The sequence below is a fragment of the Antechinus flavipes genome, chromosome 2 (genome assembly GCF_016432865.1).
Source record: "Antechinus flavipes isolate AdamAnt ecotype Samford, QLD, Australia chromosome 2, AdamAnt_v2, whole genome shotgun sequence".
In the NCBI taxonomy this organism is placed as follows: Eukaryota; Metazoa; Chordata; class Mammalia; order Dasyuromorphia; family Dasyuridae; genus Antechinus; species Antechinus flavipes.
The window spans coordinates 536,253,692-536,267,165 of NC_067399.1; the positions used below are offsets into that span (position 1 = coordinate 536,253,692).

General features: G+C 38.0%; 1 protein-coding gene across 1 annotated transcript in view; it reads right to left on the bottom strand.

Moving 5' to 3' along the window:
• Positions 1-12,933, bottom strand: part of PAQR5 (progestin and adipoQ receptor family member 5) — an 86,595-nt gene extending 73,662 nt beyond the window's left edge. Inside the window, exon 1 of the mRNA XM_051980774.1 lies at positions 12,809-12,933. The gene's annotated coding sequence lies outside the window, so the exon portion shown is untranslated. The remainder of the gene's footprint in view (positions 1-12,808) is intronic.
• Positions 12,934-13,474: the final 541 nt, after the last annotated feature.

Here is a 13,474-nt window from a genome sequence, read left to right on the forward strand (position 1 = left end):
TCCAAATCCCACATTCTTTTCAGCATCATATGCTCTCCTCTCTCTCAAAGGTCTCTTTTAGTTTTTAACATTTTTGAAATCAATAAACCTGGCTTTATAACCTTTGTTTTCCTCAAGTCCCCCAAACCATTTTCTTTATGAAGATGACTTTGCCTCCTACTTTACTGAGAAAAATCAAGGCCATCTTTGGCCAGCTCCCTTCCTCTCTTTTATTCCACCACCTCCCATAACTTTTACAACCTCACTCATCTTTTTCTATTTTGGTGCAATCTTGTTGGAAGGGTGGCCCCTCTTCTTACCAAGGCAAACCACTTGTTCCCTCAATTCCATGTCCTCCTATTTCCCCCACAAAAGTACTTTCTCAGACATTCCCTATTTCTCTCTTCCCTTCAAGGCTCTGCCTATCGGCTTTTCTCCCAACAGCTATAAACATGCTCAGATCTCCCCCATCCTTAAAAACAAAAATCGATCACCTGCCCCTCCTATCCTCTCAAGCAATCTTCCTATAGGCTTGTTCCTTTTCCTGCAAACTTTTCTGAAGTTATCCAGATTGGCTGCCTCTACTTCCCCAACCCACTCATTGCTCAACTTTGTGCAGTCTAACTTGAAGTCCCACCATTCTACTAAAATTATTTTCTTGAAAGTTAACAATTATCTGTGATCTGTTAAATTTTTCCTTTTTTCTTTTGTGGTTGTTTTTCAATTGTATTTGACTTTTCATCAACCCATTTGGGGTTTTCTTGGTAAATATACTGGGATGTTTTGCCATTTCCTTCTCCAGCTCATTTTACAGATGAGAAAACTGAGGCGAATAGGGCAAGTGACTTTCCCAGAGCCACAAAGCTAGTAAGCATTTGAGGTCAGTTTTGAACTCATGAAGATGATTTTTCTTCACTCCAAGCCTACCTATTTGTCTCTCCTTTGACTTCTCTGCAATTTTTGGCACATAGGTTTCTTGACTTGAATGACACTCTTTTCTAGTTCTGTTTCTCATTCTCCATCTATTATCCCCTAATCCTGAATATTCCCAGAACTATCCTGTGCTCTGTTCCCTGACTTATTTTAGTGATTTCCTATTATTCTCTTGAATTCAATGAACATTTCTAATTTAGATCAAGAGTCCAAAAATGATGGCCACAGAGCCAAATCCAATCTCTTTACTGTTTTTATAAGAATGATTTTATATTTTTAAATACAATAAAAATATTTTTTAAATGAAAGAACCATTCTTATCTTAAGGACCTATGTATTCAGCTCATATATTTAGATTAAAATGTATTTAAACCATGCCCAAAGTTTGGTCATAGTTTGCAGATCTAGATGATTCCCAAATATCCAGTTTTATTCTCTTTTCTGAAAACCACTCTTATACCAGTAGCTGCTAGTTTATTCACTTCCTCTTAGATGTTCTATCTGTGTCTCAAACTCAACAAGTTCCCAAACTAACTAACCTAACCTGCTTGCCCCTAAATCTGACATTTTTCCTATTGATTATACCACTATTTTTTTCTATCACCGCGATTTAGAACATCAATCTCAACTCTTCATTCTTCCTTGATTCAGTTAATTGCCAAATCTAATTCATTCTACCTCCACAATATCTCTCATTCCCTTTCTTTCTACTTGCATGATGTAGAAATGCAATATCTTACTTCAGACCCTCCTTAACTTCTTTATGGATTATTGTATTTGTTTTTAGTCTTTCCCCCTTTCCAAGTCATCTTCCACATAGCTGCCAAAATAGTTCTTTTTAAAGTACGTTCCTGACCATGACACTCCCTTATTCAATGCTTTCAGTGCTTCTGTAGCATAAAATATCAACTCCTCAGTTTGGCATTTAGGGTTTGCCAGAATTTGGCTTTGATTTTCCTTTCCAATTTATTTAATATCATTTCCCTTTATATATGTGATATAGTTCATCTGACCTACTAACTGTCCCATTAACTCAACAATCTATCATATGCCTAGATGTAGTTTTCCCAGAAGTCCCTCATCACTGGAACACACTAACTTAGTGTTATTGTTCAGAATCTACACCTTCCTTCTAGGTCAGGTGCTATTACCTCTGGGAAACTTTTCCTAATACTTGACATCTTGCATCCCCTTTCTTTTCTGCCCATGGTTACTATTCTTTCCCTCCTCAAATTATCTTGTATTAATTGATCAGTGTATATAGATAAGGTAAGATTCCTAACTTCAGAGATTGATTCATTGTTGTTGCTGTATCCAAATGTCTGAGCCAAAGCTTCTTAAACTTTTCCTACTTGTGATCCCTTTTTTCCCAAGAAAGTTTTATGTGACTATATAGGTTTATAAAGTGGGTATACAAATCAAACATTTACTGATAATAAATCATGATTTCATAATAAATAAAAATTTAGTTATGCAACCCCAGATGGTATCACCACCCACATTTTAAGGAGCTTTGTAATAGTCAATAAATAACTGTTATATGACTCAGAGTTCTAGATCTGATACTTAGTGGCTGTGTGACCTTGGTCAAATAATTTAATATCTCTTGACTTCAATTTTTCAGTGGTAAAATAGGGGGATGTAGGGAATAACATATAGAAATTACTTTGTGGTAGTAAAATTTTACATAAATGTAACTGCATCATTTACCTGCAAGAAAGATTTTGCAGGAGAATGTGGCTTGGTTATCTATGCCTCAGCCCAGGAACTAAGGGATAGTACATCATCCTAAATTTTTCATTTTCTATTCCTGTCCTTTTAGGAGTAGGGCTCATCAGGGTCACTTGTGAGATTAAGCACTATAGTGGAGCTAAGTGGAAAAAATAATTTAGGATCAGGCTACAGAAATCAAAAACACCCAGTTATCTCAATTATTCAGGATAGTAAAGGGAAGTGGTATCATAGAGGAATAGACCCCAGGATCTCCTGGGAAATTCTGGCATTATTGAAACAGATCTTTAAACATGTGTGCATGCGTTATGTATATAATATTGAATAAAAACAAAATATCTTGTATATAAAATATGTTATATCTATGTACTACATATTATATTATATATACACTCTTACATATGTATACATACACATATAGATACATTATACATATATGTATACACATATACATATATCAAGTATTGTCATTTTTATTTTTATTCAACTAGATCTTCCATAAACTGAATAAATCTCTCACACATTTAATTTCCAAAATATGTTTAGATTCTCTTATAAAGAATAACATATAAATGTATCAGCAAGCACTGCTGAGTTCTTGATAGCTTTGTGTCATCATGTATTTTACTCATTCAAGCTCTGGCAGGTCTTCCCAAGTTGGAGAGGTTTCAAGTATGAGTGTGATGACAGACTATGTTTGTCATCCAAAGAAGGACCAGTCTAGTGAGTTTCAGAGAGGTTTATCACCAGTAATATCCACAAAGAATGATTAATTTTGTGGGTTCCTTTTTACAACTTGCTACATTACTGGTTACTTTTTCAATTTTTTTCATTGTATCACTAGAATTCTCTAAGTAACCTATCTATTTTCTACAAATAGTCATAATCTACTTCCTTTCAGTTTAGACTTATTCCCTCAATTTCTTTTTCTTGTCATTGCTATAAATAACATTTCTAGAACTATAGTATATCAAAATAGAGGAAACAGACATCCTTGCTTTTCCCTTATCTTACTGGAAAGGCTTTTAATGTTTTTCTGATAAAAATAAAAATAATACTCTTAGTTCCAGGTGTTATTTATGATATTGAGGAAAAGTACATTTATTCTTATTTGGTTTACTGTTTTTAAAGGGATTTTTGTAGTCTGCAGAATCTTCATGATCTTCTATTAAGTCAGGATTTGCACTTGTCTGAACTGATGAAATCCTAAGTCATTGAAGCATTTAATCAATCAATGGATACTTCTGGTACAACTACTATCTTGCTGGGATGTCTTCACATCTTAAAAATATTGGGAATTACAGTATTATAGGATTATTAGCCCACAACTAATATTGAATTCTATCTTAATCATTGGTCCATTGGACCTTTGAATTTTTAAAAAGTACTTATTGAAATCTTTTATTTTTACATTATCTACATTTTTAAATATTTTCTTCCTCTAACAAAATAGTTTAGCAAAACAACCACTACAATGAAAAAAAATCTGACATTATATACAATGTCCTACTTCCACAATCTCCCACCTGGCTTGCTTTTTAAATAGAAATAACTCTGGGAGGTCTTCTTATCTATGGAGGCAGGAAACTATGCTGAAGAAATAAAATGCACTACCTTGGAGAATTATCCACACTCCCTTCCATCCCACTTGCACCCCTGAGTAATCAAGAGCTAGCCAAGTTCAGTACAAATTCACTGATTGTGGCAAGGAAGAATGCCATAAGAAGTCTAGCTGAAGTGTGGGTAGGTGAAGAATAAAAGGGAAAAGGAAGGAAGAAAAATTAATGCTAACTCACATTTAGATGGCAAAGCATTTCTCTCATAACCATGTTGTAAGATAATACAACAGATGTTGTATTATGTTACAGATGAGGAAAGTAAGGCTTAGATAAAATGGACAGCCCATAGTTTTATAACTTGAACTTAAACTTAAGTTTTTCCATTTGGGAGCCCAGTACATATCAGAAAGACCATTCAAAGGCCCACCTTCACCATCTAGCCCTCTCCTGTGACTGCAAACTGAATCAGTAGCCATTCCAGGGAAGTCACAGATCAGTCTACTCAAGAATCTTCTTTCTTGTCCAAATGCCCCTAGATCTCCACGATGCTACACCTCAAGAGTGCATACCCTCACCTGGTTTAACTATATTGGTATCATGGAAACAATTTTTCCCCATCTGTTCTTACACATTTCAAAATCCAGCATTAAGGGTCAAATTTCACCATAATGAAGATAATCAGGGATTACATAACCACTGCTCATTCCTTTGAGACTCAAGGATACTCACTTATCCTACCTTGATAAGATTTAAAGCTGGGTGAGGGAGACCAGGATCAAAATAATCCTCTCCTTCAAGGTGCTTACGTTCTACTGGGTTTGGGGGAAAGGATAACAACATCTAGCCACAGAAGAAAATATAAGTAGATATCAATACGGGGAGGACATCAACAACCCTGTAATGGGGAGAAAGAAGCGGGAATGGTGTAGAATAAGGATTTAGCCATCATTCTTCAACAAATATTTGGTTAGTTCTCCCATGGCCCTAGTCTGCCCATGCTGCTCTGGATCTTGCCAGTCCCAGAAAAATGAGGATCTAGTCAATTCATGCTCACTTAAATGTTAGGACTTTTCGTTAGTGGCACCCTTTCAAGGAGAGTAGGGGAAAAATATAGTTTCCAGGGCATCTACTTCATATTTGTCTAAAAGGAATTTTAGCTAGACTTTTAAGAAAACAGGCTGATAAGGGGAAATAGGTAATCCAAGAATGGGTGGGTCTGCAGAGAAAGCGTAGAGTTAACTCTTCTATCAGGTTGTATTTATTGTAGATATTGTAAGATGAAATGAACAAAAATGAATACTACCTCCCCTGCTCCTCCTCCTCCACCACCAAAAAACAAAAAACAAAAACCACCACAATAATAAACTGGCTCTGCTCTAAGGTTTCTTATACTAAATAAATTAAATCCAACTTTGGCCTTATGTGCCCCACGAAAAGGGTCTAGGGCTCACTGCACCACAACTTTGTCCAGTCTCGGACTCCCTCCAACGCAACAGGAAACTGCCCTGCTCACCTTTTGTGAGTAAAGAATAGGAGGAAAAGCATAGGTTAAAAAAAAAAAAAAAAAAAAAAGGGCAGTAGAAATCTGAGCCCCTGGACAGTGCTTGTTATCCAAATTCAATCACTGAATAAATCAATCATTCAACCAGCATTATAGGCACTATGCTAAGCAGTAAATGTACTTAAAACCTGCCTCTACTCTCATGGAGCTTATATTTTAATGAAGAGTTTTCTCCTTCATTAGAATGTGAGCACCCCAAAGTAGGGACTGTCTATTTTTCTATTTATATTCCTAGTGTTTATAGCACAGTGCTCTGTATATACACAGTGCTTCATTCAATTCATCCATAATACAGTTAGTTGATGCAATAGACAAGGAGCTGGGAAGACCCAAGTTCAAATTTGCCCTCAGGCTCATTCTACCAGTGTTATCCTGGCCAAATCACTTAACCTCTGTCTGCTTCATTTTCCTCAACTGGAAAATGGACATAATAACAGCATCTTCTGAAATAATATTTATAAATGTCTTAGCACAGTGTTTGTTCATAGTGGATATAATATAAATATCTAATTCCTTCCCTTTTGTATAAGTAAATACCACATATACAAAATAAATACAAGACAGTTTGGGAGGGGGCAGTGGGTTCTCAGATATAAGAATCAGGGAAGGCTTCATGTAGGTGTCCCTTGAGCTAAGCCTTAAAGAAAACGAGAGATCCCAAGAGGTAGCAGTGAAAAGGGAGTGCAATCTAGGTATGGGAACTGCAAATACAAAGCCCTGAAGGTGAGAAATGGAGGGCTGGCTGTGTAGGTTATGGGGCTGGATCACGGAGTATATGGAAGGGAGAAATTATAAGAAGGCTATGTTATCTAAAGGTAGGAAATAAAAGGAGGCGCAAGGTTTTTCAGGTCTAATTGAACATTTGGTATTATATACTTAAAGGCAGTGTAATAGAAAGATATTTGACTTAGTGTCAGAAGGCCTGCCTGAATCTTGGCTCTTATCACTTAATGATCCATTGTGGGGAAGTCACTCATCCTCTCTAAATCTGTTTCCTTAACTATACTGTGGGAATAATAATACTTACTAGTTTATCTGTGAGAAAAATATTCTCTAAACAAAAGCACTTCATAGGTTTTAGTGGTTATTAGTAAAGGTAGATTCTTCAATTTACCCATCACAGCCACTCAAGAGAGAAGTGTTCCTATTTCAGGCTGATACCTGCAATAGCTCCCAGCACTTATCAGAAGACAACTTAATCTGCTCTTCACAGTGCCCCCTATCATCTTCCTCTGACACTCTGATGGCCCAGTCTAGTAAAACTGCCACTGAGGTTTCCCTTTGCATTTCCTGGAGGTCACTTGTAAATGTTGATGATAGAACCTTCTTTTAAGAACTTTATCACTCCATCTTTTCTGAGAGTGGAGTGTACAAAATATAAACTCAACTTCTCCAATAGTCTTGGTAGATAGGTAATCAACTATTGGAAGTACAGGTAGACTGTCAGGAAACCACAGGGATTTTTATTGTTCTGGATTTACTGTAAATGTTGGAGGATACAATTGCAACAATTGGCACAGCAATTTCTCTTCCCTTGGGGATAATAATTCAGGCTATCAACAAGGATTATGAATCAGGAAATTTTAGTGCTCAGCATAGTGCTGGGTGCTGTGAAATAAATAAGACAAATAAATAAGTAAAATATGGTACTGGGATAAAATGGAAAGGGTCCTAAAATTGGAATGAAAGGATCTAGGTTCAAAGCCTGGTTCTGTCATTCAGTCTTTGTGACTTTGAACAAGATGCCTCACTTCTCTGAAAAAATGAGCAGATTGGATTACAAGTTAACCTATAAAGTCTATTCCAGCTCTAAATGTTTGATGCTCTTCCACTATTTCCTAGGATATTAAACTAGATTGTAGTCAGGGTAGCAATCATGATCTCAGACAAAACAAAAGCAAAAATAGAGCTAATTAAAAGAGATGATCAGAGAAAGTATGCTAAAAGTTACTGATTTTAATGAAATGATATAAACAATTTTGTAGCAAGTTTCTTTGATAAAAACCTAATTTTTAAAATATACAAAGAAGATAGAATTGAGTCAAATTTATAAGAATTCAAGTCATTCCCCAATTGATAAATGGTCTAAGCAGATGAATATGCAGTTTTCAAAGAAATTAATCAAAGCTACCTATAGTCATATGAAAAAATGCTCTAGATTATAATTGACTAAAGAATTGCAAATTAAAACAACCCTGAAGTACTACCTCATACATACATAAAAATGACAAATGCTAAGGAGATGAGTGAAAATAGCTTATACTGATGATTATTATAGAATAATGAACTGGTCCAACTATTCTGGAGAACAATTTGGAACCATGCTTAAGAAGACTATAAAGCTATAAACCCTTTGACCCAGAAATACTTTGACTAGGTCTGTACCCCCAAAAAGATTAAAAAAAGGAAAAGGATCTCAAACACACACACACACACACACACACACATCACAGTTCTTTTTGTGTGGTGGCAAAGAACTAGAAATCAATTGAGGAATGGCTGAACAAGTTATGGCATGATTGTGATGGAAGACCACTATGCTATAAAAAATAACGAGGAAAACGGTTTCAAAAAAACAAGGCAAGAACTATATGGACTGATGTCAAATGAAATGAAAAGAACTGGGATCTCATTGTATAATATAACAGCAGTATTGTAATGATGATCGATTGTGAAAGACTACTCTAATCAATACAAAATTCCAAGACAATTCTAAAGGATTCATGACATGTTATTCACCTCCAAAGAGAGAACTAGTGAATTCTGAGTGCAAATTAATGTATAATTTTCTACTTCGTCACACTTAAAAAAATATTGATACCTGTTTTGCATGATTTCACATGTCTAATTGATATCATATTGCTTTGCCTTCTTAGTAGGTGTGGAAGGGTGTAGGAGGGAGAAAGACAATTTGGAATTCAAAACTAAAATAAATAAATAAATAAATAAATTGCAACATTAAAACAAAAATTGTAAGCTCCTTGAGAATGGGAACTATATCTAACTTTGTATCCATCTTTCTGACTCCAGGACCTGGACTTTTGTTTTGTTTTGTTTTTCTCCTTTTTTTAAAAATTGTTTTTAATTTTTGACATTTATAAGATTTTGATTTCCATTTTTTCTCTCTTCCTCCTCACCTCTCCCCAAGATGGCAATCAATCTCATATAGGTTATCCAGGTGCAATCATATTAAACATTTCCACATTAGTCATGTTGTAAAAGAAAAATCAGAACAGAAGGGGAAAACCATTAGGAAGAAAAAACAACAAAAAATGAAAATAGTATGCTTCAATCTTTATTCAGATTCCATAATTCTTTCTCTGGCATGGCATTTTCCATCTTTTAGAAGATTATTAGAAGTCTTAGATTATTGTATTACTAAGAAGAGCAAAGTTGATCAAAGTTGATCAATCATATAATGTTTTTATTAGTATGTACAATGTTCTCTTGATTGTTCCCACTTCCCTGCATTAGTTCATATTAGTCTTTCCAGGTGTTTCTGAAATCAGTCTGCTCATCATTTCTTATAGACCAGTAGTATTCCATTATATTCATGTACCACAATTTGTTCAGCCATTTCCCAGCTGATGGGCATCCCCTCAATTTCCAATTTTTTGCCACCATAAAAGAACTGTTATAAATATTTTTGTACATGTGGGTCCTTTTCCATTTTTTATAATCTCTCTGGGATACAGACCTAAAATTGCTGGATTAAAGGGTTTTATAATTTTACATCTTTTTGGCTCTAAATAAATCTAAATTATTCTCTAGAATGGTTGGATCAGTTCACAACTCAGAAAAAGTTTGTTGAATTAAGAGGTATTAACTGAAATCATTCAAAAGGAAAGCATTATATCTTTAAGAATGAATAGGATATGGATAAGTGGAAAGGCAAGATGTCCCTAATACTCTTGTCTTTTCTAGTACCTTCTCAAGACTGACTTCAGAGCTACTGACTGGATGGCTTTGACTACATTTCAATTCCCTGAATTTCAGCAATAAATACCCTTGCCTGTTCTCAAAAAAGATGGCTTGGGGCAGCTAGGTGGCGCAGTGGATAAGAGCACCCCGAAGTCAGGAGGACCTGAGTTCAAATGTGACCTCAGACACTTAACACTTCCTAGCTGTGTGACCCTGGGCAAGTCACTTAACCTCAATTGCCTAAGCAAAAAAAGAAAAAAAAAAGATGACTTGAGGATAAAATGTAATAAGATGTGAAGAAACTGACACTAATCAGGAAAAAACCTGTCCCACAAGTACTCCTGCAAGTGGGAAAAAATGTTAAAAGTGCTCATTGGTGCAGTTAGCATTTTTTTTTTTTTTTTTTTTGCATTTAGATCGTTCAGTAAGTAGCTGAAACCCTGAGTCAGAAAATCTTAGTTCAAATCTCCTCTCAGGCACTTATTGGCTCTGTGAACCTGAGCAAGTCACTTAATTTATCAGCCTTTCTTTACTCACTGGTAAAATGGGGATCGATAATAGCGCCTGACTCCCAGGATTATTATGAGGATCAAATGAGAAAGTAATTGTAAAGTGCTTAGCATAGTGCGTAGCACATAAATAGGTGCTTAATAAATGCTTCTTATTTTTCCTTCCCCTTCACTTTATCAAAACCAAAGACATATTTTTTCATCAAAGATCCTATTTGTGAACCTACCATAGAATTATAGGCCTTAGAACTAGAAAAGAAATCAGAGATCAGCTAGTCCAAATCCCTAATTTTTTGGGGAAGGAAACTGACATTCCCAGGATTGCTACTGTTGTTGTTCCTCACAACTCTCAAGTGGTAAAGCTCTTCTGACTCAGACCAGGTCTTCTGACTCCAAATCCCATGTTCTCCCAACTGCAGCAAGGAATAAGGTCTAGGAAAGAATCACAAGGATTCTCAGGTTCTAATTCTAGTAGAAAAGCCATGCCTCCTCCAAAGCTAAACAGAAAAGATCCACTGATTTCAGTCAAAAGGAAGTGATTTAAACCAGCTTCTAATACTTACTAGTTATTTAGCCTCTTGGAGACTCAGTTTCTTGTTTTGAAAAATGAGACAATATTTGCACTGCCTACCTCTAAAGTTATAAGGAAAATACTTTCTAGATTTTGAGGCAGTATGGAAATAAGTCTTGGAACATATACTCTGTATGTTCTACAACTCTAACAAATGACAATCTCTCAGGGCCCTCAACAACTTTCTGAGGCTAGAAGTTGCAGAAAAGTTGTTGATCTTCCTCAGTAGAAGGGATTTCCTCACTTGGAGTTCCCTGAAATCATGAAATCACAGCTTCAGACCATTATTTTTAAATGCCAGTGAGTACTCATTTATGAAGCATCTGAATCATTGTGCTAAGTGCTAGGAAGACAAAAAAAAAAAAAGTCAAAAGGTAGTCCCCATTCTCAGGGTACTCTCAAATAATACAACTTTGTACAAGCAAGCTATCAAGAGGCTGAATAGCAAATAATGGAGGGAAGGTACTGAAATTTAGGGGGATCAGAAAAGATGAAAGTGGAGAAGATAGGATCTTCATATGACTTTAAGGAAGCTGGAAAAACCAGTAGGGGAGCAGAGGAAGGGTATATCTACTCTCAAATGGGAAGGAGATTTAACAGAAATCAAGAAGAATCTGGGGAAAAAAAACCAGCACTTAAGACTCAATCTTCCCTACAAGTTCCCCTTCTCTTTCCTTCTCCTTTCTGTGGCTTAAAAGACCATTTATGTGACCGATTTTTTCCTATCTCTCCCCAATTTAATCTGAAGTATAGAGGATAAAAAGCAGCCTTAAAACTAGATAGACCTAGTTGAAGTCCAAACTCTGACACATACTGGCTGTGATGCTACCTAAATTGTGGAGAAGCTGCCATTACAGTGGCAAAAGGGTCCTTCTCGTAGATTAGTGAAATCACAGGTGCAGCCTCTGTCTCTCTTCCCCTACCCAACTTGGAAAGGCTCAAAGCCTTTCATTCCATTCTATACAACTTCGTAATTTACTGATACCGTGACTTTCTGCAAGAAACTTGACTTTTCTAAATCCTAATTTCTTTATCGGCAAAATGGAATCATAATATTTGCACTATCCACCTGACCAAGTTGTTGATCTGATTAGGTGAGAATGTGTATAAGCATAAATAGCTCTAGTCGGCAATTATCAAATTCAGCTTATCTGATCCCTACATTGTCCCTTCTCTCAAAGAAATCACAAATCCACGGATAAACAGTTAAAACTTCAATTAGTCTCTGGACTAAGGCTCTAATCAGCATTAGTTCCCTTTGGGACCAAGATTCCCTCCTCTCCAGAGTGTAGTGGCTCCCCAGTCAGAGTCCTAGGGAAAATCTATCAATCTTGCGTAGACTTTTATTGGATGTCTGAACTAAATTGAAGCAGAAAACAAACACAAAAACATCGCCTAAGGAAAAAAAATCTGTCATCTCTCAAAGATACAAAGCTAGGGGAAATGGGGAGGGGGATTAGCGACTGGGGGTTGATACAGATTTAAAAAAAAACGAATTCAAAGAAACTGTGAAAATTCTCCCTGTTGTCCGAGAAAGCCGCTGCACTGTAGGGCTCCGCGGGTAGGCAGGATGAAGGGAATGGAAAGAAGTGGGGTCCTGGGCAGAACTTAGATGGGATAGGTAAGTTTTGGAAAGTCTGTGCAGCGAGAACTCATAGGTTCCAAGAGCCCGTGCAGCCAGAATGGGGAGCATGGGGAGTTCAGGGCGCAGTAGAGGGAGCTCAGGTGCGTGGAGAGGGTGAGGGGGCACAGGTGGTGTGCAGTTAGAAGGCAGAGAGGAAGGTACGCGCGTGGCCAGGCGAGAGGTCGCGTGTGGCGGGGAGCGCCGGGTGTGTTTAGACTGCAGGAGTAGGAAGGGATCTTAGAGATCGAATATGTACACCAGCGCTTTGTGACAGAGGAACAAACCGAGGCCCAGAAAGCTATAGAGAGGAGAAAGAGAAGGGGAGTACGCGGAGCCAGGCGCAAGAAGGAAGGAGAGCCGCAGCCCAGCGCGGAGAGGGGCCGGGAGGAGAGGAGGGCGTCCCTGCTGCTGCTCCCTTACCTGGGCTCCGCGGGGCGCTGGGGTGGGAAGCAGAGCGACGGGCCAGAGGCCAGGGCTGCTTAGGAGTCCACACCCCTCCCCCGATTACCGACAGCCACGGTAACAGCCTGACCTCCCCGATCCTGGACAGACTGCGCGGCACCTGGCCCAGCCCGGGCGGGCTGCTCAAGCCCGGTCCGTCTCCGCCCCCGCCGGTCGAGGGAGGAGCTGAGCCGGGGCGGGCCGGCCAGGGATCGGGAAGGTCCAGCTCTCCGTTTTTCCCGAGGCCGCTCCAGGATTGGGAGTCGGGGAGGCAAGAAGCATTGGCATTGACCTTGCGGGATATTGTCCCTATCCTGACAAGGACCCTCCAAAAGGTGATTTCCTTCCTCCCTCAGCAGTTAACCAGACCAGCATCCAAGCCGCAGCTCCCACCTGCTAAGTCTCTCCTGGCCTACGGGGAGTAGAGACCTACAGCTAAACTTACATCTTATTTCTTTTCCGAGATTTAGGGCCCCTGGACCCCTGGGGATGGACAGAAAGAGACGTGTTTAGATTGAGGTGGGGTACAGTGAAAAATGGACAAATCTTGGGATGAGGGGAGCTGGATTCAAATTCCACCCACACACCACATTACTTTAGACAACTCTCAACTTTGCCATTCAGCCGTTTTTCATTTGTGTCCCA